This window comes from Cynara cardunculus (genome assembly GCF_001531365.2).
Source record: "Cynara cardunculus var. scolymus isolate 2C chromosome LG 5, CcrdV1, whole genome shotgun sequence".
Lineage (NCBI taxonomy): Eukaryota > Viridiplantae > Streptophyta > Magnoliopsida > Asterales > Asteraceae > Cynara > Cynara cardunculus.
The window spans coordinates 20,730,477-20,757,882 of NC_037532.1; the positions used below are offsets into that span (position 1 = coordinate 20,730,477).

The 27,406-nt window shown below is 38.7% G+C and overlaps 1 long non-coding RNA gene across 1 annotated transcript in view; it reads left to right on the forward strand.

Moving 5' to 3' along the window:
• The first annotated feature begins 2,748 nt into the window (after window positions 1-2,748).
• The window catches only part of LOC112512032, a 37,983-nt gene continuing 13,325 nt past the window's right edge, over window positions 2,749-27,406 (forward strand). The window contains exon 1 of the long non-coding RNA XR_003069190.1: window positions 2,749-2,846. This is a non-coding gene — a long non-coding RNA (uncharacterized LOC112512032). The remainder of the gene's footprint in view (window positions 2,847-27,406) is intronic.

Genomic DNA, 27,406 nt, shown 5'->3' on the forward strand with positions numbered 1-27,406 from the left:
TATATATTTTAAATTTGAAAATTGTGTTTGTATTCATCCCCCCCCCTTCTACAAACTGTTTAGTATTCTTATAGACCCTTTTGGGACCAACATATTTCATCTTGTTCTTGACCATATTCAACAGCCGGATTAGGACTGTCACCGGTCACTGTGTTGACCGGACTAGTCATACCCGAACACAGTGTTGTCTGGATTGGGATAAAGGCTTGTTCATTTATGATTATTTTCGGACATAGTATTGTCTGGAATAGAGCATGGTCCGATCAATATATTGACCGATGAATGACCATACCCGGACACTTATTGTCCGATGATAGTACATCCGGCCAAGTAATGCTCGGATTAAGAACTTTGTGTGGGTTTGGCAAATTTTATGCACGGACACCATATTGTCCGGATAAGGGTAAATCTGGATAGGGTGATTATTATTTCTTCAAGTGTTGTCCTGATAAGGAGTCCGGCCAAGCTTGTGCGGACATGTGTTGGTCGGATAGCTTGTCCGGATACAAACTATTCGTATATGTTTAAGTGTTAAATTTGAATTAATGGGATTTTCACAATTTAACAATTATTTGGGTTTAAATTTTGTTATTGTGAAAAAGGGTATTTTATATCTTTTAAAAGTGAAAAAGATAATGTTTCTATCAATCATGGTGACATAAGTCTATTTTGGTATGAAACCGTATTTGGGAAATATTTCTACCAAGCATGGTGATGTAAGTATGTTTTGGTATGAAACTGTATTTTGAGAAATGTTTCTTTCAGACGTGGTGACTTTTGTCTGTTCTGGAATGAAACTTGTTTTAAGAGGTAGTTCCTCCAAACGTGTTGACATTTATCTGTTTTGGGTTGGAACTGGATGATGGGTACTTCCAGACGTGGTGACTTTTGTCTGTTCTGGCAAGTAACACTGTTTTAAAGAAGAAATAAGGGTGACATATCAAGGAGAGGTGTACCATGGAATAAGGGTGGAAATGTCAGATGTGGATATTATTATAGCTCTTGTTATTATCACTAATTAGATACAATAGCTCTAAATCAACATTTCTTTGTGACTTGATGAATTAGAGATATTATTTTGTTTAGAAATAATAATTTAGATGTTATTGAGAAGGGAAAAATGGTTTTCATCGGAGGCTTTCATTGCCTAAGTTTTCTATTATGTTTTAGTACATACATAGGGGCTCTGGTTGGTCTTATAAAAGGAATAAATGACCTCTGGTTATGTGAAAAGGCTTTGAATATTTTGGGAATTTTATAAACCAAAATCTCTGTATGTTTCATACAAGAAGCTCTGTTTCTTAGTTCTGTATCATAGTTTTATTCTTTAAATTTATTTATTTCTTCAAAAATATTTATAAACAAAATTAAGAGTCAGAGGAGCTCTGATTCTATTTTATGCATCTCTTAAAATTGTGGTAGGTTTTTTTGAATTAGAATCATTATCTAACCAGAAGATCTCTGGTTGAGTATTGTATCACTTAGATACAGAGGCTCTGGTTGGTAAGGGCAGAGGCGCTTTGGCCCGTGGTGCCAGAGGAGCTCTGGCCCATTGAGTTAGAGTTTTATTTTGAGCTCGGGGTTTTAGAGAGGTGCATTTGGATTATGTGTTGAAGCGAACTGCTAGCCACATATTTTGATCATCTAATTGGATTACATTCTTTTGCTGAAATGCAATTACTTATGTGTAAAAGATATTTATCAGATTTTGGTGTTCATGACCCTGCATTTGCAAAGAGGGGATTTCCTCACTAGACCTTCTAGTCTAATCCTCATTTTGTGTTTGAAAAATGTGCATTGCAGGAACTGCGGGGTCAAGGGATAATAAGGGGAAGGAGAAAATGTAATTATTTCCCTATATGTTATCTGCTTATGAAGATCAACATGATGATTGCATATTTTGAAGATACATGTGGTCATACATGTGTTAGTGCAGGGATTTTATTTTGGAAATTTTCATATGTAAATGTTGTACATATAAGAATTCTTGTACTAGTGGGACCTATGTGGTGTAATCTATATTTCTTTTATATGAAATATGTGTTATATACAAATGTGGAGAATGGTGTGTTACATGATAGCGCATAGAGATATGAGTTGAAAGCTATAATATAGTGCAATGGTTGAAGTCCGAGAAGAATACCTTCAAAATAGATGCATAGAACTAGTTATGACTGACTTCTTCCTGTAGCAATGCTACAACATTGTCTGTTGAAACTTGTATTTAAGTCTCACCACAAGTCCTACACTCATGCTGCCTTTATTTATTCTGTTAACTCAACAACCAACCAAAGTCTTCAAAATCGCCATATGAAACCATTTCTTTCATTCTACTTTTATTAGGTTTTTACTACGATCCCTGTGGACGATACTCAATATACTATACCACTTTATTACTTAAAAGACGATATTGGACTAATAGTATACTTGCTTTTAGTTCCTTTTATCATATGTCTATGCGTGTGTAAAAAGCTCCTACCATGTTTGGGTAAACCGTTGGTTGTGGTGCTAGAATTTGATAAACTAGAATTTTAATCGTACCATCTACAATATCTATTTTATTATAAATGGATTCATGATATATCTGCTAATGCTTAGTTGATAAAGAAAGTAAATATTAAGTTAAGTAAAATAATTTTTTGCAATGAATAAGTTGGGTGGGTGGGTGGGTGGTGTTAGAGGAATCAAATGTAGGACCTTATATCATACATACATGTCCTAGCTGAAGCTAATACATCCCAACAAATACTTCAACTCCCCACCTGCAACCATTGGATTTGGAGATCAGTCAATCCCAAAAGAACGAACTGGAAAAGGAATGGACGTCATACATGGTTTTGTATCAGGTTTGATTTCTCCTTCCTTTATCTGTCTTATCCTAGGGTTTATTCAAATTCATGGGTTACCTTCTGGTTTGAGTTCAAAAGTTATATCTTTTGAGTTGCTCTTCTAAGTTATGCTCTTTTGACCATTAACCACTTGAAATTCATGCATCGTTTTTAATGTGTTGATTTATTAACCCTAAAGCACCAATTTTAAGTCTTTTACGTGCCTTTTATTTGCTCAATTTAACTTTTGAGTCCTTTTTATTCTCTTATTTTACATTTATTGAGCCTTGTCCAAGTCTTTAATGGTATGTCCTAAACTTGATGGCCAAGACTCCTAAGCTTATAAATAACCGACTTTCTCCTTTGCCTGCTACTTAAAAGAAAAAGCCAGCCATTCCTTTCGTATTCACATAAATATGGAAGACTTGTTTTACATATCATCTCATATTATCCCATGCATTCTTGCATTTTTGCTACTCTAATCTTGTAATTGAATTCTCTAGCTTTTTGTTAGTTCCTTCCTAAATAATTATTTTATATTCTAAAATTGTTTTAAGGCCGTAGCTTTTACTTCATCTTGTTCGAATTCTACTTGCAATTCAAGAAGTTTTATTTACTTTGTTGGTATTAACTCATTTATGTTGGTTCGTTATTTGGCATTTTTCTGATTTTGCTATTAATCTAGTCTTTTAAAATCATTGCCATACATTGGACTTTATTGTCCAATTGTAAAGCATGTGACTACGTTTATTTGTGGAAACCAATTATTTCAATGTTCCAATCTCGTGATCGCAATTTAATTGCTTTTCACATTTGTTTACTTTCTGTTTCATCTTTAGAACAAAGCCATCCATAAAATATGTTTGTGGTCGTGGTGGGTTTCCAAAGTATTGGAATCTTTAGTTTACAAGTGTTGGCGCAAGTACTCGAGTTTTCAGATAGAACTTTCTGTGCAAGTTATTAATTTCTTTACTTTAATTTATAGCTTTCCGTCATTTACATTTCTCGCATTATTTTCTAGTCATTTAAATTCCTGCAATTTACTATAAGTATTTATTTTCTGCATTTATATTAAAGTTTAATAACTTGCACAACAAGTATCATTTTAAGACTTTAATACTTATAGTTTTCACTTTTCATTTCCATGTCGTTATTTATTTTACAATGTCCATATCTTTTATAATGAGAAACCAGGCAATGATGGACTAAATACTTTAGCTTGTGGTGTAATGAAAAATTAAGACCGAAACTTATGTGAAATTAGAAAGATATTTTATGTATAGTATTTTAACTGTATTATACCTCAGGTTATTAATGTTTCATTAAATATTATACTTAAATAATTGACAGCTAAATTTATATATGAAAATATATTGACTTTCAAGGTCAAAATAAATATGAAAACCTGAGGTAATTTGAGAAAGCTACATATAGCTTTAGTATCTGACATATACTATACTCATACAGTGTAAGATGGTAACACTGTGTCATACTAGGATTTTCGACGTTTAACATAAATGATATTGTATCGATAGTACGCCGGCATGTGTGTACTCTTTGGAGGCCGTCTGACCCGATAATTGGGTATATGTAACAATACAATTGTACTAATTCATAGTAGTATTGGGCTATCAAGAAATACTATAATATATTTGTAATAGATCATTTGTCTTCACAGATCTTTGCACCCTTTTCTTTTTTTTACAATTGATATTTCCTTAGCTAATAATTAACTCAGTGAAGCTTTAGATAAAACAAATCCCTTAAATTTGCCATCTGAAGTTAGGTTTTTTTAAAGATTTGGATTTTTAAGAAAGTTTGTCCTTAGTCTTCTCCATGGGAACGATATGTGGTACATAATACCATTATTACTTGTTACAAGACGATAGTAGTTGAAGGTGTATACTTGCACTAAATTCTATTTTTGTGTTGAAATCCAAAGTTGCATAAATCTTACAAAAAATTATTGGTGCCGTTGTCGGGGAAGCACAAAACATACCAAAAGTTTTCTTTTTAGAGTAAAGTTTGTAAAAGATAATTTTTCTACAATTTTTTTTGAAAAAGAAAAAATAGTTTATTCCAGTCGCACGGTGAACTTTTCCAATTTGATCGTGGTATCAAACAAACTTTCAGACAAAGAAGAAGAGTGCAAAGAGCTTCACGAGCTTTAACCTCTTCCAAAATGTCTGAACATGATTACAATGATGGATGAGGAGAAAAAACCCGACGACAAATCTGAGAAATTAGTAAATAATGATAATACTCATCATCTAAGAAATAATCGATTTGAAGAGGAGGAACAAAATATGTTAGAACCCTATTTGTAAAAGTGTAAGTAAGAAGCCTCTTACTCTAGTCAAATAGGACTTAGTCTTAGAAGTTGTCTAGACCAAGAGCTCGAATGCAAAGGTCATCAAGAGACAGAGCTCTCTTTCACACAAAGCAAGAATCTCTCATGCAGAGTCCCTGCTCAAACAGAGGAAGATCAAGTCTTAAGCATTAAAAAGCTTAAGAACTTGATACAGAGCTATCCTTCCAGGCGCAGAGCCTCTGCATTATACATGCAAAGTCTCTAAGTCTCAAACGCCCTTAGTTTGCGCACAAGCGGTTCCAGCCTTATCTCCAAGTCTCCATTCAGAATCTTATACGTATGCAGAAGCGGTTCCACATTTCAAGGAATGTGAAGGCAGAAGACTCTGAACAAGAAGTCAGAGTTTGAAGCCTAGAATATAGGAGATTTTGTTTGTACCTGGACGTATATAAGGAGGTGTCCTCCTTGGGTTCAAGTGACTCGAAATTGCCAAATTTCATATACGCTCCTACTATAGAGAATTACTGTGAGAACTAGTTGATAGTTGAGAGTTTACTTGTAATTTCTTATTCTAATCAAAGCAATCGATTTGTCAAACTTGTTTTTATTCTTATATGTCTTTGATCAAGTCTGTTAACCATTTCAATAACACAGTAGTCGCTTCCACTCATAATATATTTTATGATGTCTTAATTGATACTTATGAGGATTTTGGGCTCCTATAATTGGTATCAGAGCCCGCTAATCAGTCAATTGATTAGTCAATCTAAATCCAATAGGGTAATCCTCTTTTGTTGGTTGATTTCTTTTTAAAAGATTTTCTTTCCAGATCTTATCTCTCATTTTTTTTATAAAGTAATCGCTTTTCGTGTTCTCCAAGTTTGCTAGTTTTCGAGTTCAGTTTTTCCTTAAATCTTTAAACTTCTTGTTTGTTTTCTCTCTAAAACAACTTTAAAATGTCAAATCAATCCTGGAAATCAATATATACAGTGTTGGTTCCCTCACAAAACCTCCTACTCTCATTTGGGATGAATATCCCCAATGGAAAATTAGGATGATAAACTTTTACGAAAGTCTCGACCTTGAACTCTATGAATCCATAAAAAATGGGCGTTATGTGCCCATGACTTTAATTGTTAGGATTCCTCCCTCTGGCAATACTGTCGAAGTACCTGCAAGGCGTGTTTCTAAAGAACAAAGAGATTGGGATGATGAGGATAAGTGAAGGGTGGGAATCGATCAAAAATCCAAAAGGCTTTTTATTATGGCCCTCCCGAACGAAATCTTCCAATCTTTAGATGCCTCTGAATCCACTAAGGATTTATGGGATCAATTAGCAAATCAGCTTGAAAGTGGGATCAAGATGAAGAAGAACAGACGTGCTCAATGTCTAAATGAGTACACTAGTTTCAAGACCCTCCCCGATGAGTCTCTCGAATAGATGTATCATCTGTTTAATACGCTAATTAATAAGTGCAAAAAGTGCAACGTGATTAGAACACAGGAAGAGAACAATATGCTCTTCTTGAAAATATTGAATGACGAATGTGGAAACCTGTCCATGTTTCTTCAAGCTAATCAAGATTTGGAGCAGTGGACATTGCATGACGTCTACGGCACCCTTGCAGGCACAAGAACAAGAGGTGTAACAAAATAAGGTCTCTCTGGGTGGACCTCTAGCTCTTGTCTCTAACTCTAAAAAGATTAGTTCTAGCATGTCATCCAAAGAGAGGAGATCCAGAGATGAAAGAAGAAGAGGGAAGAAGTCTCTTGTGATAGAGAGCGATGAAGAAGACAGAGCTTCAAGCTCTAATGATGATGACATAAGCACATTCACACATTCCTTGGCCCTCATCACCAAGGAGTTTAATAAAAAGTTTGGGAGAAAGTTGTTTGATAAGAGAGGAAGCGGGAGTGAGAGAAGCAAGGATAGAGAACATGAGTCAAAGAACCCTCCTTCACAAGTGATAACGAAGTAGAAAGAACATCCATAGAAAAGGAAGCATGGAGTCAGATATTTCAGATGTGGAAGAATGGGACACTTCTCTAAAGAATGTAAAGGTCCTCTAGTCAAGGACGAGTTGTACTACAAAAACAAATACAAGTACAACCAATCTCAAAGGAGCCTCATGGCAGAGCAAGAGAATTGGGTCTCTGATTCAACCTCAGATGAAGAAGACCAAGCCCACTTTTGTGGAATGGTCGTTGATCATGATACAAAAGAGTTTGGATCCAGCTACGACTCTCAGAAAGGCCTTAGAAGGCCAGGGGAGAAAAAGGGAACAAGAAAGGAAGGCCAGAGAAGACAAAGGCAGATTTCAATAAACAATCGAAACTAGATAGGGAGTTCATTTGAACTAACAATCCTAGGAGCGATTGTAATCATAGAAAGTCAAAGTTGTATGAATCCAGTGAATCGTTTTGTCATAAAAAATGTGTTCATAATTGCAAATGTCTATCTCTGTTGCGGCAATTAAAGCAACAACTTTCTAGTCCCAATTGCATTCTCTTTGGGTCACCAAAGAGTAAATCTAAAAGGACGCAGAGGAAGCAGGCTCCTAAGGCCAAATCTGACAAGCCAGACTCCAAGTCTAGTAAATCGGGAGTTGAGGCAGACCCTTACCCCCAAAATCCGAGACTCCAAAACCTAATCATTGAGGACCCATTATGAAATGGGTACCCAAGTCTCTCTAATTTGTTTTGCAGAAGTCGCATGTGCACATCTAGTACCTTGACTCTGGATGCTCAAGGCACATGACCGGCAACAAAGAGTTACTTACCTCCTTCAAAGACAAATCTTGAGGACGGGTGACGTTTGGAGACAACTTGCAAGGACAAATAAAAGGGTATGGAGATATCCATCAAGGTAAGGTTATTGTCTCTAGAGTTTCTTATGTTTCTAGGATAAAGCATAACCTACTAAGCATAAGTCAACTTTGTGATTTTGGCTATAATGTCAAGTTCCAATAGGAATGTTGTTCAATAATGTCAGAATCAAGTCAAGAATTGCTAAGAGCCAAACATAAGGGTAATTTGTACCTTATGAACTTCTCACCAAGAGATGACACAGAGACACTCTGTCTCATATCTCACAAGAGTGAAGAAGCGTAGCTCTGGCATCACAAGCTATCTCATTTAAATTTTCCAAATATAGAGAAGCTTGTGAAAAATAATTTGGTTGACAGACTACCAATGATAAAGTTTGAAAAGGAACATCTCTGTCCCGCTTGTGAAATGGAAAAACTCAAAAGAGCATCCCATAAGGCAAAGATAGATGCTTCCTGGGTCAGACATCTGCATATGCTTCATGTAGACCTCTGTGGTCCAATCTTTGTGCAGAGCCTGTCTAGTAAGAAGGATATTTTAGTGCTAATTGATGAATTTACAAGATATACTTTGATTGAGTTTGTAAGGCAGATATCAGATGTCCCAGAGCTGCTGATCAATCTTATGACCAAGATTCAAGTCCTTCTATAGAGCAGAATTCAAAAAATGAGGAGTGACAACGTATAGAGTTCAAGAATGCAAAGATTGATGCGTACCTTGACAAAGAGGGAATATCCAAGAAATTCTCTGCTGCAAGAATACCACAACAAAATGGTGTTGTAGAGACGAAAAACAAAACCTTGGTTGAAGCTGCAAGAATGATGCTTGCAGCCTCTGGTCTTCCAACCCACTTTTGGGCAGAAGCGATCTCGACCGCATGTTTTACTCAAAATAGAGCAACACTGGTAAGAGACACTTGAATACTCCTTACGAACTAATCGACCAAAGAAATCCTAATGTTAAAATTTCTACATGTCTTTGGTTGTTGGTGCATTATCTTGAATGATCGTGATCACCTTGAGAAGTTTGATAAGAAGGCTGATGAAGGCAAATTTCTTGGATACTCCACACATTCCAAGGCCTACAGAGTCTTCAATCTAGGAACTAAGACGGTCATGGAAAGCATCAACGTATCATTCATGATAAAGAACAAACGACTTTAGAGTACTTCAGGCATGGACTCAAGCTTAACTCTATGACTTCCAATTCTCTCTCAAAGTCAAGGGAATTGGAACTCGGGCAGCTATTTGAAGACTTATTTGGTGATGAAGACATCTCTGTGCGTGCACCCAGAGATGCCTCTGTACGCGTCTAAGGAGAGCCACAAACTTCAAGTACATCCATCTATGGCCCATCCAACGCCTCTACTCCCTCTACCGATCAAGCTAGTCCGGAAGCAAAGCCCAGTCTTTCAGAGCCAGAGAATATTACCTCTGTCTCTGAACCTGGTTCCTTTGTACCACAATCCAAAGGGGAGCAAGAAAAGCCATCATAAGAAACCATGAGCATAATGCCAAACACTCCAGTGGAGCAAGATCCCACGACTCCAACATCTGTGCAAGCTCCAATGAAAAAATGGACTAAAGACCATCCTACTCATCAAATCATTGGTGAACCTTCTAGTGGAATAAAGACAAGAGCTGCTATAGCCAATGAATGTTTATTTGTAAACTTTCTAAGTGTGGTAGAACACAAGAAAGTTCATGAATCCCTACAAGACCTAGTTGGGTCATGCCATACTAGAAGAGCTCCAACAATTTGAAAGAAACAAGGTATGGACTCTTGTTCCTTTGCCAAAGGATAAAATTGCTATTGGTACTAAGTGGGTTTTCAGGAACAAGAAGGATGACGATGGTATAGTAATTAGAAACAAACCTAGGCTTGTTGCAAAAAGGCTACTGCCAGGAAGAAGGCATAGACTATGACGAGACCTTTGTGCCAGTTGCAAGGTTAGAAGTTATACGCCTATTTCTAGCCTTCTCTACACATAAAGGATTCCGAGTCTATCAAATGGACGTAAAGTTAGCCTTTCTGAATGGTAAGCTAAAGGAGGAAGTCTATGTGCAGCAACCTCCGGGGTTTGAGAGCTCCACACACCCAGAGTATGTCTACTAGCTAGACAAAGATCTGTATGGGCTCAAGCAAGTTCGAAAAGCCTGGTATGAACGCCTTTCATCTTTTTTTCTCTCAAATGGTTTCGAAAATGGTAAAATCGACACTAATTTGTTTATTAAAAGGGTGAGATGCTTCTAGTCCATATATATGTGGACGACATTATATTTGGTTCAACGAACCAGAGGCACTGTGATAAGTTCTATGCGTTAATGAAGAGTGAGTTTGAAATGAACATGATGGGAGAATGAAAATTTTTCCTCGGACTCCAAGTAAAACAGAGAGAAGATGGTATCTTCATTAATCAATCCAAGTATGTCTCTTACATCTTGAAGAAGTACCAACTTCACAACTCTTCAACAATGAGAACACCAATTGACACAGGCACTAAGCTTGACATAGATCCATCTGGAAAAACCAGTGGATGTTAAAACTTGCCAAGGAATGATTGGGTCACTGTTGTACCTCACGGCTAGTAGACTATACATTATGTTTGCCACTTGGCTGTGTGCTAGGTATCAAGCTAATCCTAAAGAATCTCACCTTTTAGCTGTGAAAATAGTATGAATATGTTAGATACCTGTGACTCGATTGCTGAAATAGTATCTCTCTTCGACTCATTGTTACTCTAGATGGTGAAGATGTTATTGATTGTGAACCAATATTGGGTTATTTACACAGAGGTATTGAAAAAATTGCGGAAAAGGGGTTACATAGATGCCTTTTATGGAACATTCTTAACTGTGGGGATGAGAAAATTGGCCAAATTCGCTAATTTTTTTGATAGACGAATAATTGGTATGGCACAATAGTATTATTGGGGTAGATATACAAATCACTTTAAATAGAAGAAGTCGGGTAGGCAGATTGGTTCAAGTGAAGAAAAAAGCAGAAAAAATTAAACTGAAAATCTTTTCTGGAGATATCCATTTTCCTAGAAAGACAAATAAGGCATTCCGATTGATACCACCAGGAGGGGGAAAAAAATTCCAAAGAATACAAAAAATTGACAAATTGGCTCTATATCCAACGAATGAAACTTTCCAATACCTAAAAGGGAATTAATTCTTGGGTATCTAGTATCCTAAGCATTCTAGCTTTGATCTTATTGCGTATACAGACTCTGATCATCCATGGTGTAAACTCGATCAAAAGAGCACATCCGGGAGCTGTCAACTGCTTGGCAACAAGCTAGTGAGTTGGACATCCAAGAAGCAGAACTGCGTATCAACATCTACTGCAGAAGAAGGCTATGTAGCCGCAACTAGCTGTTGTTCTCAAGTTATATGGATGAAGACTCAACTCAAGGACTACTACATTGAGTTTGATAAGATCCCAATTCTGTGTGACTTAGAAAGCGTAATAGCCATCACGGCTAACCCAGTACAACACTCTAAAATGAAGCATGTCGATGTCTGATACCATTTCATCAAGAACCATGTAGAGAAAAGTACGATCGAAATGTTCTTTGTTAATACAGATCACCAACTGGCAGACATATTCACCAAGGCTTTCGATGAAAATATATTTAATTTTATGGTCAGCAAGTTGGGTATTCTCAATCTACAATAATAAGTCAAAGCCTCTGTATGTACTATATAGAGCTTCTACACACACATTGATCATATATCTGTTTATTTTATAAGTCCATGAGACAGAGCCTCTACATGTACTATGTAGAGCCTCTTACTCAAATGTTGTCTTCTTTTCAAATCCAAGGAAATAGAGCCTCTACATGTACTATGCAGAGCCTCTTGATCAAGTCCTAATGATTTGTTAAGTTTATCATACAGAGCCTCTCGAACATATCTTATAATTTTTTATCCAAGCTTAGTTCAAGGGGGAGAAACATAGATGGCTTAACTCAAGGGGGAGATTCGGACTCCAAAGATATAGAGCCTCTGTATGTAGTATACAGAGCTTCTATCTCATCAAATTTTCATTTGAAGGCATAAACTCTGCATAGTTTAACCATGAGCCTCTGTATTTGCTCCAAAGGAATGTTTTCTATCTTCAAAACCATACTCTGGACTCATCATCCTTTGTTTTTCTAAGACAACCTAAATCTCTCGATCATAATGTTCTTAAATCTCAAGTTTCAGATATAGAGCCTCTGTATGTACTATACAAAGCTTCTGTCTCAAAAAACTTGGTTTCACGATTCCTGTATTCCTGAAATCTCAAGTTTCGGATACAGAGCCTCTGTATGTACTATACAGAGCTTCTGTCCCTAGAAATTTGGTTTCTTGATTCTTTGATGTACTTGAAATCCTAAGTTTCGGATATAGAGCCTTTGTATGTACTATACAGAGCCTCTGTCCCAAGAAACTTAATATTTCGCTATGTCAAAATGCTTGTTTTCTTGAAAACTCAAGTTCTTTTGTGTAAAGAGCCTCTGCATGCACTATGCAGAGCTTCTGTCTCGAGAAATTGGGTGTCTCGTTCTATATGACCAAGAGTATGCAGTTTTCAATTCTTTTCTAAGTGTTAAATTCAACACAGAGGTATTTTCACTTTTTCCAAACACTCTGGTTGAAAAACACTTGTAATTGTTTTTTTCCTCTTTAAACCCTTCTAATTATAATAATAATAAATGGGGGTCACCTGCGAAAGGTCACAGCCTGTATCCCTAATGTTTCAAATAAGGGAGGCGAGACGTGCAACTGTCAATCTACGTGGCATCACCCCATAGGATCTGACACCAAACCTTTTGCAGTCAACCTCTTTGGCTGAAGGAATGCACTCAAGTGCATAGATATATACTTAATTAAAGGAGGAGTTATCCTCCAACGTTTTTCCTTGCGCCTTCATACTTTATCTCAAGATCTTCATAATCTTCAACCTGCAAGAACTTCCAAATTTTTTTTTCTTGAAGAACCCTAAACGCCCACATAAATCAAATCGATCATGTTCTTCAAACCTTTACTCAAGATTACAAGTAAGTTCTTCAATCTTCTCCTCTGAAAACATCAAATCCCCAAGATCAAAACCCTAATTTCTACCTAAATCCATGTTCTTCGATAAAACCCTAAAACAATTCATCTTCTTCCCAAATTCTTGAAAACCTGGAAAAATATCAAGAATGTCTTCCTCAACCTTAGAATCCAACAACTCCCAAACCCGTACGACTACCCTGAAATCAATCGAAGGGACGAACCACAATGTGATTCCCTTTCCCCTGAAACCCAACAACCATGCCCTAAACTTGATACAGGATAACTTTGACTTGAAGTATCATCCTATGGTTGATATTCTTCTTCACCACTTCCTCAACCCAACCTAGACAAATGTGGATGACGTGGTTCCAGAACATTTCATCCAACAATATTGGCAAACATGCGACCTCACTATTACTAAAAGAGGAATTGTAAGAGAATACTACCTCCTGGATCAAAAAGAATACGTAACTCTAAGAATATCAAGATCCCTATTTTCCTTGGTCCTACAGATTCCTACCAAAACCGACTTGGGCTTGGCTGAGTACACACCTCTCCCATCTGGGGACGAACTGGTGAGCTTCCTCCAGATACAACCAACAAATCTGGTACCCATCTCAATTTATACGCCAATTCTTGCCTCCAATGTGGAACGTCCTGTTCACATTGATAAATCGCTCTCTCACAGGCAAGATGGGCAGAATGGACATGTGCTCCATAAACAATCTGCAGCTCATTTACGGGGTGTTCTTTGATTAGCCGCTCGACTTCTCGATGATCCTCTACAATGATTTCAAGGGGGCAGTGGCGAAAAAGAACATGGACATCTCCAAGGGAAAGGACCTTCCGGCACTTTTGTTTCCATGGTTCCTAGGTCTTCTCCTAAGGTATTGACTCGACAAGCAGAACGTCCAAGTGTCTGTTTACCCAGTGTAGAAGGTGTACAATCTCTCTACTTATAGGCCACTTTGTACAAGGACGACTACCCTGCAGAAAGGCCTATTCCCACGAAGTTTATGATGTATATCAAGACGAGGGAGGTATGGAGAGCGTATAGACGTGTACGCAAGATACTAGAACCAGTGCCTCGAAGCCCGATACAATTACAAGAAGACCAAGAGGGAGACGAGGCAGAAAGGAGTGCAGAGGTAAGAGAAAGGGCTACACAGCAAGAGGGGCATGATGGAAAAAGCCCAGAAAAAGAATGAGAGGGAACAAAAGCAGAAGGAGAGGGAGAGGGAGTCGAAAACAAAGTGGAAGACAGAGAAGAAGAAAGAAGAAGAGGCAGCTAAGAAAGCTAAGGCTGCCCAAATACAGATGGAGAAAGAAGAAAAGGAGAAAGAAGAAAGAGAGAGGAAGGGAAGAGAAGAGAGGGAGAAGAAAGAGAAGAGAGGGAGAAGAAAGAAAGAGAAGAGAGGGAGAAGAAAGAAAGAAAAGAGGGAGGAGGAAGAAAGAAAGAAAGAAGAGAGAAGTGTTGATCCCAGATCTGACAGTAGAACAGGTTAAAGGGATTTAAAATGAGAGATTTGCAGAAAAAGATGAATAGAAAACAACCGCCGCTTTCTTTATTGAATGGAAAATACAATCTCTCAAAAACCCTAACCGACTCTCATGTGGTGTTTGTGAATCTGTGTTTTACAAAGTGTGTATCGTCGTTCTCATCTTTTTATTCTATGCCTGAATCACCTCTTATATAGGCGATATTTACATGATAACTGAATCCTATAAATATGGTAACTAAATCCTATAAACAAGGAAATAATCATTATCGAAATTGGATCAACATCATCCTTCAAGATTCTGTCTGCATGTAGTGAGCTGTTCTGCGTGGTTGTCTAGAGCATGGACCATACAGAGGAGCAGATGATACAGAGGAGCTCTGTATCTATAGAAGACCAGAGGCTCTGCATGTATTATGCAAAGGTTCTGTGTCTGCGCTCTATGTCCGAGTACTTGGCGTTTAAACGCATGCGCGTGGCTCTAGTCTTCTTATCCTCTGTATCTGAGATCGCTTGCTCTGTATCCGGTTACATGAGCTTTTTGTCCTAGAGTGCGAACTCTGCATCCGAGCTCTGATCGTGCAGACAGCCTCTTAGTCGTCTAGAGAGTCTCTGGTCCTGAAGGACTTAGAGACCAGAGGCTCTGGTCTATACAACCAGAGGCTCTGGTCGTCCAGAGGTCCTCTAGTCCTCTCCCAGACTTAACCGTTTTAGCTCAGCAGATCTCTGAGTCTTCCATCCTTAGCCTAGATTGCTTAATAAAACTTTTAGAGTAATTAGGATCAATTTGGTCCTAACAATCTCCCCCCAAAGTTTAATAAAGCAAGCATCTTCATGAAGTTTTCAGGTCTTCTCCCCTCTGCTTTCTTGAGTAAAGCTTTAGTGTGCTTGGTATGGATGGAAATTTTCAAGCTCCCCCTGAATGTAGCTCTCTAATCTTCATTTTCAACCCCTAGACCAAATCAGATTCAATGTCAATGCAACACCACTGATTGCACAGAATGCAACTTTAATCTGCCTACAACCCAGCATATACTTTGAAGCACAGAATAGCCACTCAACACCAAAAGTAGCAAATTCATCCAACTAAGGGATAGATAAATTGGTGAATTTCTTGACAAAACAGTGGAACCAGTCTTATGACAAAGAATCTTTCGTTGAACTGCATGTTAAGTAGGAATTCAGTTTTAGAGCTTGATCCAATTGGAGATAACTTGAATAACCAAAGCAAACACCATTGGAATTGAGAACTGGAGAGAAGAATTAACATTAAGCTTTATGGCTTCAAGAAACAGCAGGTCAATTCAAAGAAAATTGACAGTATTTCTGTTGATGCTTCTAAGGGCAAAACATGAAGGAATATCGCCATATTCATATAGGATTGGTGATTGGAGGTAAATAAATCTTTAAGCTCTTACAGATTCAAATTTATAAGGAGAGACGACGAACAAATACTCAAGATATGGGCGATAAGTATAGGTTTCACAAACAGAACGCCAATTGCCTTAGGCTGTGAGTACCATGCACTCCTGCTTAACGCCTACGCGTAGATCTGACGAAATCAAGGTTCAAAAGTTCGACTGACTCCAAGAAACTCCATCAAATAAACCAAATTTTTAATGATCAAAATAGGTTCGTATTCATTCAAGAACAAATCCCTTAAAAGGAATTTGATTAAAATATTTAATCATATGATGAATTGATGAATTTTGGGTCCAAACTGCAATCAAACAGGAAGCAGTTCATGAAAGAGTATTGTTCAAGAAAAATTGAACCTACTGCATAAAGATTGAATCAATAGAAGTTAATCGATTTGGCTCTGATACCAATTGTTGATCCCAGATCTGACAGTAGAACAGGTTAAAGGGATTTAAAACGAGAGATTTGCAGAAAAAGATGAATAGAAAACAGCCGCCGCTTTCTTTATTGAATGGAAAATACAATCTCTCAAAAACCCTAACCGACTCTCATGTGGTGTTTGTGAATCTGTGTTTTACAAAGTGTGTATCGTCGTTCTCATCTTTTTATTCTATGCCTGAATCACCTCTTATATAGGCGATATTTACATGATAACTGAATCCTATAAATATGGTAACTAAATCCTATAAACAAGGAAATAATCATTATCGAAATTGGATCAACATCATCCTTCAAGATTTTGTCTGCATGTAGTGAGCTGTTTTGCATGGTTGTCCAGAGCACGGACCATACAGAGGAGCAGATGATACAGAGGAGCTCTGTATCTATAGAAGACCCAGAGGCTCTGCATGTATTATGCAAAAGCTCTATGTCTGCGCTCTATGTCCGAGTACTTGGCGTTTAAATGCATGTGCATGGCTCTGGTCTTCTTATCCTCTGTATCTGAGATCGCTTGCTCTGTATCCGGGTACACGGGCTTGTGTCCTAGAGCGTGAATTCTGCATCTGAGCTCTGGTCGTTCAGACAGCCTCTTAGTCGTCCAGAGAGTCTTTGGTCCTGAAGGACTTAGAGACCAGAGGCTCTGGTCTATACAACCAGAGGCTCTAGTCGTCCAGAGGTCCTCTAGTCTTCTCCCAGATTTAACCGTTTTAGCTCAGCAGATCTCTGAGTCTTCCATCCTTAGCCCGGATTCTTAATAAAACTTTTAGAGTAATTAGGATGGTCCTAACAAGAAGAGTCTCTATGTCAATAAACAGAACAATCATCAAAATATGACGCAGAGAGCTCTGAGGGAAAAGAGACTGAGAGAGAAGAAGAGAGCTCTGCAGCAGAGAGCTCAGAGGCCGAGGATGGCGATAAGGGAGGCGCTGCTCTGGCTCAGGAAGAGCCAGAGCAAGCTAGGTTAAGGAGTAGGAACACCTATATTCCCAGCCCCACTCCCAGAACAAGCACACAACCTGATCTTGTTGGTCGAGCAACAAGGATCATTGAAATAGAGGTGCACACCTCGAACCTACACCAGCCTACCTAGCCAGAGGTCGCATCTGCCTCTGGCTCTGAAAGCCAAAGAGAATCCACATCCCAAGGTTCATCCTCTCACAAGGACGAATCCTTTGAAAAGATAAGTGGCATGTCTCCCCATGTCATGCCACTCTCCCCTATAGAAGAATTTGTTTCCTCTACACTAGTCTCTTCCACACCTTGTTCAGAGCAAGGGTTAGGTGCACAAGGTTTGGAGACTCTCAACAAGTCTCTAAGTCCACTCAGTGAGGGCTCTTCATTAGACTCTAAATTTGGTGAGGATGTTCCTCTTGACGGAACAGCTATAGTGCCTACTCCTTCAAGAGAGGCATGAGGATCGACTGGAAATCCTTCAACATCCAACATCCAAAAAGACGTGTAAGAAAGTGTCCTTGGAACAAGGACTAATTCTGGCCCATATGTTGAGCCAAAGGTCACCCCTACAACATGTGTGACAAGGGCCGAGTTCTACTCCTTTGCAACCACTATGCTATGCTCCTTGGAAGAGCTAAAATTCAACATGGCATGTGTAGAGCCATTCACTTATGCACCTACTCTGGATGACATTCAATCATCCTTAGCAGTATTGAGGGTTGATTTTATGGTGAATACCACTCACATTGAATGCCTCATGGAATTGACGGCTACAAAGACCGAGACCCTATAAAAGGTCGTAAATCTCGTTCAGAGGGATGGCGCTACATCCTCCAAGGTGACAATTGATGAAAGGGCGTTCGTTCCTCTGAGCGTCCCTACTAACTACATCACCCATACAGAGATGAGAGCTCTAGGTGATCGTTTACTTCAAAGGTGGCCAATTTCACATCGGACTTCAATAACACAGCCAATTAGGCGTCTGCAGAAATGCGTTACTCTCTATCCGCATTCAAGTTCCATGCCAATGTAGAAATCAACAAGGCCACCCAAGCAGCGACTTATATAGTGGAGCTATTGGACACAAAGGTCAAGGCCATGGTCTCCACAAGAAGAAGAAGAAGAAGAAGAAGAAGAATATGTCCAAGACTTCCTCTACCTATGGGGAGTCATCCAAGCGGTAAAGGCTTGACGACAATGAGGACCCAGACCATTCTGGTCCTCAAAGTCGCCAAGAGGGGGAGAAGCAGCGGACGCAAGAAACACAAGTTGCCCCCTCTACCTCTGCACTGGTCCAGCAACAACCAGCTCAAGCACCAGCTCCAACCCAACAAGCCAACATCTCAAGGGCGCAGCCAGAGCCAGAGCTTCCTCTCAAGAGAAAGAGGAGGTCAAGAAGCCAGATCCTGAGGAGACCAAGAAGCCAGAATCCACTCTTGGTAAAGAGAACGTAATTTAACTCTTATCTATCTACACCTCTTCACCAAGTCAAGCCACATCGTCTTCTTCAGCATGCTTTATGGAAACGGCTCCAGTAGTGAGGGTGGACGTAGAGAAGGTGCTAGTAAATGTAATTGAGCCATAGGAGGTGCCACCAAGAGCTTCGAGGCCCCCTCCAATAGCTATACCACTTCCTTCCAGAGTTATAGTTGCCATGTCAACTCCACACCGCCAAACACACAGAGCGGAGGTCCCTGTCCAAGGGACCAGAATACTCACACCTGCACTTCAACAAACTCGTGAAGTCAGAGCAGGCAAGGAGCAAGCAGCAATAGGCCTCAGAGCTCCAAACCGACCCAAGATCACTTTCAATAGATCAAGGATCATATGGATGCAATGATGAGGCCCATCCCTATAGACAAGCCTATAAAAGACTCAGTGAAAAGTGAATAGATCTACCAGTACCTGTACATCCAGAGGGATGAAGCTCCAACGTAGAAAACTGAACTCCATCCAATGGCATAGGAAACATTAGTCAAAGGTTTCTTCGTCAGTATACGCAACTCATCTCTAAAGTTCACTTTGTGGATGGGATCAAGCAAGTACTAGACATAAAGAAGAGGACCTTCATGCCCAACCGGATCATCTTCCATAAGTACATGGTGGAACAATCTCAGGGGCAGATCAGCGTCTTCATAGACTGCGATCCAATAAACTTCAACCCTTGGGATCTTCTTACCTTGTACTTCTTCACCGATCACAATAAGGACAAAATAATGAAGTATGCTCTTGCCAACTCTGCTATTAGACAGAGGATGACTGACTTGCTTGACTTTCAGTACAAGATAGACTTTCAAATAGCTCTAAACATGGGGGTCGACCAGCTTGGTGTCACAACGCCAAACGAGAAACTCGAAGGCATCATGTCCCCTCGTGGACGGTTAATGTGGAGCCAGAGCTAGGGGTAGTCTTCAGAAACGAGCATGGAGAGAAGGTGTTCTTTCGTGAAGACCAGCACTTCAAGTACTCAAATCAACTCTGTGGTTCATCAAGAACAATGTCATCAGAAGCAGAGATACATCCCCTGGAGCAAAAGAGAGAGCCAACATGATTATAAGGTGAATTGACAATGTGCTTGAATTTCGTGAACTTCTTAGGAGGTTCATGAAACTTCAACATCTCTAGGCTTCTCTTTTGTAAGTACCTTTTTACAACTTCTCTAGATTATGTAATGTCAATTTACAAGTAACTATAAACATTTTCGATAGAAATGCACATACAAAGAACCATGTTGGCCTCTTGCTTCGTTAGACTAGTTGTTCATTTAAGTAAGAGTCTTACTTATTTACACTTAGGGGGAGATTGTTAGAACCCTGTTTGTAAAAGTGTAAGTAAGAAACCTCTTACGCTAGTCAAATAGGACTTAGTCTTAGAAGATGTCTGGACCAAGAGCTCAGATGCAGAGGTCATCAAGAGACAGAGTTCTCTTTCACACAGAGCAAGAACCTCTCATGCAGAGCCCATGCTCAAATAGAGAAAGATCAAGTCTTAAGCATCAAAAAGCTTAAGGAATTGACATAGAGCTATTCTTCTAGGCGCAGAGCCTCTGCACTATACATGTAGCACTTCTGAGTCTCCAACGCCCTTAGTTTACGCACAAATGACTCTATCCTTAAGAGGAATAATCGACTCCCTGATGTATCTCACAACAAGTCATCCAGATATTATATATTCTACTTTTTTTGCGTATGATATCAATTTGAACCTAAAGAATCCCATCTGATTGTTGTAAAATGCATCTTCAGATATCTGAAAGGAACTCCTAACATGGGTCTTTAGTATCCCAAGGGTTCAGGTTTTGACCTTATTGGTTATTCGAATAGTGATTTTGTAGGTTGCAAAATTGATAGGAAAAGTGCCACTGGAGGCTGTCAACTTTTAGATGGATTGATAAGTTGGACGAGCAAGAAGCAAAACTCAATGTCCATATCAACTGCTAAGGTTGAATATGTTGCTACTGGAAGTTGTTGTGCCCAAATACTTTGGATGAAAAACCAGCTCACTGACTATGATTTACAACTCTCAAATATCCCTATCTATTGTGATAGCACTAGTGCTATTGCTATTGCAAATAATCATGTTTTTCACTCTCAAGAACAAACATATTGAGATCAGATATCATTTTATCAGAGATCATGTTATGAATGGTAATATTGAACTTCACTTTATAGCAATTGAGTACCAGCTCGCCGACCTTTTTACAAAGCCTCTTGAAGAGACAAGATTTAACATCTTGATCAGCGAAGTTGGAATGCTGAACACTGAGGAATAATTCCTTCAACTATAAGCAATTCTCAGTAAGTGAAATGATTCAGTGTTCTTACTCTATCACTGAACTCTTGAGTAAATGTATCCCCTCTCTCTTTCTCTTTGAGGTGTGATTACTTATCTCTTTTTCCAAAACTTAAAATTATTACTGAATCTTTCCATATTCAGTTATCAAACTAATTTAAAAGAAATATTTCAGTGTTCTTTCTATCACCGAACCTTTTTAAACAAGTATATCTTTAAGGTATATTTACTTGTCTTTTCTTAAAATAAAACCATCACTTACTCCTTTCCTAATCAGTGATCAAAACATTTTAAAAGTAAAATTCCTTCAGTGATTTTCCTTATCAATGAATCTTTTAAACTTATATTTTTAATAAAAGATATTTTCTTAAAAACTGATGTTGAATATTCTATATTCAGTAATCCTTTCTTGTTTTTAAAACACTTAAACCTTCATATTTTGTTTAATGAAAATGGAAATTGAATGGTAATATTATATATGACGTCATTTCTTTTTAAATCATATACGATTTTTTGAGATGCGTCCATCGTTCTGACGCACGTTGCCCTTTGGAATTCCATCCAATCATGGATGAGGACGTGCAAACCTTCATCAATGCACATCTTTTCAAATCGTATTTCCCTCTTTCTTCTTTTCCATTTCTCTATCCTCATACATATAAATATGAGATATCTTCTCTCATTTCTTCTTTACGCTTAAAAAATTCTTGCCGAACCTCTACTCTCATGGCTTTAGCAAAGCAAGATCTCAAGAACATTCAAATTTCTTTCAACCTTTATCTTCATAAATCTAAGGTTGATAATCTTTATTATTTATTTGAACTGTTTTTCTTCTTCTTCTATGAAACTTTTATTAGATATTTTGAGAATTCATTCTCTTGAATGACTAACAAACAGATTATTGAATCATTATATTACATGGTTATAATCTAGGTTTCAAAACACTTACTAATCTTGAAAGACCCTAAATATTCTTGTGGATTTTTCAAAAGAAGTTTTATCTTTCAAAACTTATAGTTTACATTTCTAACAAACCTGTATTATCTTCTATTTTCTCTTTTATAAATAGAAATGGCAGCCAAAAACATGAACTTCTCTATTGATGAAGTGTCCTTCAAGGCAAACAACCACGTTGCGCTTGTGGACATCCCCATCAACAAACCCCATTTTGAGGATGTTGCTAATTTTCTCAAGAACTCTCCTAGCTCTCATGCACTAACCCATGAACCTGTCATGGTTAAGGAATTATTTTCAGCAGTTTTGGTTCACTACTGAAGTGAAACAAGAAACTGACAAGACTGGGAACCAGGTGAAGAAAATCCCTTTACCTTCAACACGATGACTGCCAGTTTTGGCATAGCCACTTTGAGGACCGTTCATCAACTACCCAAAGGTCCCTACTCCAGTGAACCTTCCACTGAATATATCATCTCCTGCCTTGATGATATTGGCTACAACTAGCCAACGAAGAAGGACTCCAGTGTACCCCTCAACTCACGGTCGAAGGTTGAGAAGAACCACATGTTTGTGGTTTGGCAATACTTGTTTTCCCATTTCATTTAATATATGGGAGGAAAGACTGGTGGCCAAGTCTAAGCCTCAATGGTTGCTCTTAACATTGGCATTTCTATCATTCACCAGATGAAGATCAACTTTGATGACGTATTTAAAGACCTAGTGCTAAAACTCAATAAGCACCAACGAGAAAAGGTGGTGCCTTACACCAAATTCCTGTGCATGGTATTTGCTAAATTTTTGGCAATAAATACCCTATAGAAGGAAACTTGCCTATTTTCAGGCTTGGGTCTAGAATCTTGGATCACAAGTCTAAACCTGCAGATATTAGCTTGTTCGTGCGAATGCTTGCCATCGCTCATGGCATAGGTATGTCTTCTACCCCTTCTTTTTCTCTCCTACAGGTGGTCAGGACTGAGGCAAACCCCCCTCAGTCTATCCCAACCACCACCTCCATATCCTCTAAGAGGACCTCCACTCAAGCCACTCTTGGTTCTTCATCGAAGGCCAAGAAAGCCAAAAGGGCAAACCCAGTCGCTGGCCGTTACCTCCCAACAGGTATCAGTCATTGAAACAAGCCTTATCCTCGAGGCACTTCTTCTTGTACCCCATCTAGCTCTTCAGTGATCTCCTCAGACACTGTTGTAACACGGATCCTCTCCCAACCGCCTCAGTGACCCAAATCACTGAAGGTGTGAGTATCAGCATCGCCACTTCTGAACTCTCCCCCACATTTCTCAGCCATTATCTCCTCCCCTCCTCCTTTTGTCTCGACACATGTTGGTGATTCATCGGTGATTGTCCTCATTGGTGATGAAGCAATCACCACAAACCTGAGGTGGCTCCTCTTGAGGTGCCTCAGTCACAAGAAGCCTATCCTCTCGAAGGAAACCTTGAGAAAACCAACGTCAATCCTTTAGATGATGCTGAAGACCCTTCAAGTACTCTTTCATCCTCTTACTCTTTCATTTCTTCTAACTAAGAGCTTTTTTTGTTCAATTTTCTTCTTCTCTTTCTAGTCCTTTTGCATCAGAACCTTCAGCCATGGAGACTGACTATGATATGGCTGAAGATGTGAAATTCTTACCCCTTATGGTAGCAACTATCTTGGATAAAATGGACAAGGTCCACTAGAACATGTCTATCAAGGAAGACCTCACCTCAGGCCTCTCTGCTGTCAAAGATGAGGTTAATAAGGTGAAGGAGTTGTTGTCTGCAGTGCAAGTTGATGTTCGCACCAACATTGAGTCCATCTCTACTCTAAATAGGAAGGCCAACAAAGTGCAAGTTTAGCTTGCCAGACATGGAGAGCTGATAGAGCAGATACTGAACCTTCTTCAACGTTCCTCACCAGTTCCTGAACCTTACTTCACACCCGCTGATCAATAATCTATGGATCAGGTACTTGAGCTTAATCTCCTCCAAGCTCAGGCTCTGACCGATCTAGAGAAGCGAATGGACGATATTGCTAAAAGTCTTAGTGATCTCACCTCTCATCTTGCTAATGATAAAGAGGGGGAGAAAGACTTACCTCATGCTGTTGTTACTACAATACCTTCTAAAGCTGACGTTATAGATGAAAGGTCTCAAGCATAAGATGAAAGGTCTGCAGCAAAAGAAGTTGAAGCCTCTCTAACTCAAACCTTGATTCTTCACTCTAAAGTTGAAGTTGAAGTTGTTGAACCTATTCCTATCCCTTACTCTGAGGATGCCATTATATCACATGAAGTTGAAGTTGAGGATGATGATATGTCGTCATAGTTTTTGCTGAAGACGAAGACCTTCCCATCACCTCTACAGCTAATGCTGATGTTGAGGAAGATGAGGAAGAAGATGAAGAAGATAATTCTCTTTCCTTACCTGATGTTGGACAAGACATAGGTGATGATGATGATGATGATGACGATGATAATGACAATGATAATGATGACTTCACCATTCAATACCACACCAGACCTGACCCACTCGAAAAGGAGTCTCTCTTAGGGAATCTTCATCCTAGGGGGAGAAAGAGAAATCTCAAGAGAACCAGCACCCCTCCTCCAAGAACAAAGGTGTCGCTGAAGATGGAAACCTGGCTGTTCTCTTTAGGCCTATCGATCCCACAAGAATTGCTCAAGTGCTCTAGGTTTTCTACCATTACTTCTCGCTCTCTCTTTCGTACTATCACCTCCTCTATTACCTTTGTCGTCTAGATGAAAGGATAACTCTTATCCCAACATCTGGAGCTCTCTTCTACTAACAGATGACTCAGCTGAGGGAGTCCCTCAACCAAACCAGAGTAAAAATACCTGTTCGTACCTCTGGTTGGGGTGAGTTCGACTTCCTTACAGAAGCTGAAAGAGCGGAAGCACTCAAGGCCGAGGAAGAACTTCGCATTCAATGACAACATATTGAAGACAGCCTCAAGTTGGCCAAATCACTTGTCATTAATGTTCTTCTTACAGGGAATTTGAAGAAGATGAACCCTGTCAAGGCTTAGGCTCAGCTGCTCTCACAAGCTGAAAATGAACATCAGAGAGCACTGGCACTGAGGAACCATGACAAGAGATGGAGTGAAGATCGATTAAAGAAAAGAATAAGTCCCTATTGCATTTTAAACGTCACAATCAGTGGACGGGTGAAAGATGGAGGAACACTCATCTCTATGGTCATCACCAGAGTCAACCATGATGCAGTCACTGAATATCCTTCTTACCTTGGTCAATATGGTTATAGTAAATGGCTAGAAATACGGAAAGTCTTTCAGCTCTCAAAGTCAAGGCACAAGATGATTATCGAAGACATCCTCAACGATCTTATCAAGAAGATGTCCAGGTATGTTGTTGTTCCTTCATTGCCAGCATTGATGTCAGGTAGAAGAAGAAAACCTTCAAATCCTATTGATGGACCAACTCTGAGAAAGAAACATGAAACTAAGTTCTCCTTAGAGGAAATCCTAAAGGACTTGAAGAAGCCAGATATCTCTATGATGAACCTCACTCTCCCAGCGAAGGGTCCTTATACACCCAACACTGTGCACCTCAAGCCTGAGTATATTCATCAACTATGATGGCGAGTACAGCTCTCAAAGAGTAACTAAGTTCCGTCTTCGTCCAATAGAACACCTTGAATTTCTTAGATCTTGGTTGGACAATGACTTAAATGGTGAGACGATGGACCGTAGGATCAAAAAGGAATATCTACATCAAAAGAAGCTTGGAGAAGAAGTACCTGGCTATATCAACTTATATTTAATAGGTCCAGAACCTACTGTTGTAACACTTGTATCTTTTCAATGAATAATTTAAGTATTTATCCAGTATCACTGAAAATGATCCCTAAAAAGAGTAATAGGGACATGTGTCTATGAGTTTTAGATTACTCTTACATTCACTGACAACTTTCAGTTAGTAAATATGCTTTCAATTTCAGTTATGAAACTTGTAATCTTTTACAACTTAAAAAGACTTATATAAGAAAACTGTATCACTGAAAATGATCCCAAAATAGTTAAAAAGGACTTGTACTTTACTTGTAACTTGTTTTTAATATTGTATCTTGGGCAATTTTTTTATGTTGCTATGTCATCATCAAATAGGGGGAAATTCTTGATCCTCTCTTACTGATTTGATGATAATCCCTTTTACCTATCAAAAGATAGTGTTTCTGGTTGTTCAGTTTCAACGATCATCACTGAGTCTGCTCAGTGATCGTTGAACATGCATTGTAACTTACGAATGAATCTTATACCTCAAGAAGACAAAACTCACACCAAAGAACCTTCAACAATGTTGAAGACAGAAAGTGAAGATTAGAGACTAATGCATTCGTGATCTGAAGTGGCATTTAGTGATTACAAACAAGTCAACATATGTGTGAAAACAACACAAGTTTTAGCGAATGCTGAAAAGACCTCCAACGTCATCCCAACATTCAGCGACCCAATGAAGATTAGCATACACGTTTGTTTTTGTCTTGTCCTGCCACACACTAAGGACAAACCCATACCTTTTCTAAAGTATGGTACTGTATGGAGCCACTCAGTTGAATCTAGTGCTCACCAACTCTATGAAAAAATATCTGCTCATGAATAGACAAAAGGACAAGCTTTCCTCCAAAAGCTTGACACGTGTTGTGTATCTTATGAATTGCATTTAATGCAATGAGTATAAATAGTTGAGTGTTCTCTACTTAGTTATTACTTCTTCCTCACTCTAAGAAGCTTACCCAACAAGTTACTTCTCTCACTACTTTCTCTCTACAGATAAAGAACCACTTCGAACAAGTGAAGAATACATTTCCAATTCTTCATTTCTTACAGTAATTTTTTTCTCTTTGCTAAGTGTATTTGTGTGTATCTCTAGATTGTTTAGATAGGTTTCCTTACCTTATATTTTTCGCAAACAATCTGTAAAAATTTGTATTGATCCTTCTTTATCAATATATAATTTTAAAAGTGAAAGTTTATGTGTTTGTATTCAAACCCCCCCTCTTCTACAAACTGTTACCTATAAACTCTTGTAGATCTAGCTGGGATCATCAGTTAGCTTTCTTCTTTGTTTCCTTGACATTATAGTAATCAATGGTCATGGAGTAAAAAGCTTCAACTTTGTTAGTTTCATAGAGAAAGAGAGAGAAGAGAGAATGTACCTTAGATTGCTTTCTATTGACTAATGTGGAACATTTTGCTGGAACCATTTCTAATGAGGAAGCATGTATATGAGTTCTTCCTTTTGGATCATCCATTTCTCTAATTCTTGCCATTAGACAGAGATTAACAGTCTCACTGTG